The following is a 2,010-nucleotide window of genomic DNA, read 5'->3' on the forward strand; positions in this document are numbered from 1 at the left end:
TTGATGCGACCGTCGTTGAAGCCACGAAATCTCGCGATCTCAACAGGTGATTTTTTTTCGGAAATGTTCGAACAGATATGAGGAAGAGGGAGAGATAGAGAGAAAAGAGTGAACGGGAGAGTGAAGATGCGGAGAAAGGTGGAAAGAGAGAGAGAGTGAGAGAGTGAGAGTGATACATATAGAGTCGAGAATGGTACGATCCGGAGTGACAAGAGGCGTCGAGAAACGGAAGAAGATCAAGGGGTTTTTGAGAGAGAGAGAGAGAGAGAGAGAGAGAGAGAGAGAGAGAAAAAGTCACGACTGAGAAGAAATCCATGCGAATTGCGATTTCGGAACTGAGTTCGGAGCCACGGGCGATAGACGTTCGGCGCAAACCGATCCTAGTTGAGCAAGAGGGAGAGAGTGAATGAGGAACGGAGCGAAAGGGAGAGACTGGTGACGAGCGACAGGGATATTTCGAACGAAAGGAGAATCGAGCGAGTGCGCGAGGAGAGAATGAAACGATTCGAGCGAATGCGTTCAAGAAAAATTGAAAAGTGAAAAAAAATGAGAAAAAATTATACAGAGAGAGCCGACCTCCTTGCCTACCGGGAGGTCCGCATATATATAAAGTCTAGTAAATGATAAAGAGGCAAAAAGAGGGAGAGAGAGAGAGAGAGAGAGAGAAGAAATTAGGAGAGAAAATGGGAGAAAAGAAAGAGGAGAAATTATTAGACCAGTTAATAAGTGTAAGATAAACGAGAGAAAATTTTCTCCCCCCCACCCTTTTCGTGTACGATACTTTTGGCAATTCTTTCGCGATAGAGAGAGAGAGAGAGAGAGCGTATGTGTGTGCGACGATGCTTGACGATTGAACTTACATGCGTTGCGTGTGAATACAGAAAGCGAGAAAGCGTGAGTAAGAGAGAGAATGAAAGAAGGGAGAGGAAGAAAGGGAGAGAATGATAGAGAAATGGCGAGATTGCGAGTGTCTCTTTAAAAAAAAAAAGGAAACATAGGAAGAAAGAAAAAGAACGGAATGTGAGAGAGAGAGAGAGAGAGAGAGAAAGAGAAGAAGGAAAAGAGAGGAAGAAGGAAGGACGGGATTAAATGGCCCATTACAGGTCCGTCGTCCGACTCAGTAGCGCTATCGAGGAGGATATAATCGATTGCAAAGAGGCAGGCAATACACACAAAGCACCAAGAATGGCAGGTACTAAATGTGTCGCTATCCATCCAACCCTTCAGCCACCGAGTGTGAGAGCAACGAATGACTAGCGGAAAAGTGTGAATCTTAACCAGATCCTACAAACTTTACCAACGGAACGCATTCCGGTCCCTTCGTTCTTTTTCATTTCGTTCGTATAATAAGATTCGTCAACGTTTCCCGCGTTGCAAAAATATTTTTCGGCTGAACGTCAGTTGTAGAAAAATTCCTCGCACACAAGAAAAAAGTTTCATTTCCAAATCGTCTGAGAGTGAGGGAAAAAGAAACAAAGAAACAAAAAAGTACAGGAGCGTAACAATGAATTGAGTAATATTTTCTCTGCACAGGCAAAGTTGCAATATACTCGCTTCTTCGTTTCCATCGAATTTTCGAAGGTGAACTAATAAAGCGCTTAATCGAGGCGAATCTTCGTGCAATTTTCGTTGCAAGAATTCTTCCCCCGACTTTAAATAAATCGCTGATGTCCCCGAGTTTCATCACTCTCATCTAGTAATCTTCCAGCAGAGGCAAGAGAGAGAGAGAGAAAGAGAGAGAGAGAGAGAGAGAGATAGGAGAAGAGAGAAAATGATAAAAAATCGACGTTGCGTCCCAGAAAACTCCTTAATTTATCGTTACGTCTGAAACCCTTCGTCTGAGAATGAATCGATGAGCCGGAAGAGGGTGGTGAATGATACGTGCGTGTACCCGAGAAGAGCACACACGAGATGAATAAATGAGATAATTGTGTTTTAAATATGTCCGTGAATTTCCTGGCGTGTATTAACTTGCGCATACGCCTCAGCCAGCAAGTCGTGTTAGGTTAT

The sequence above is a fragment of the Habropoda laboriosa genome, unplaced genomic scaffold (genome assembly GCF_001263275.1).
Source record: "Habropoda laboriosa isolate 0110345459 unplaced genomic scaffold, ASM126327v1 scaffold143, whole genome shotgun sequence".
NCBI lineage: Eukaryota > Metazoa > Arthropoda > Insecta > Hymenoptera > Apidae > Habropoda > Habropoda laboriosa.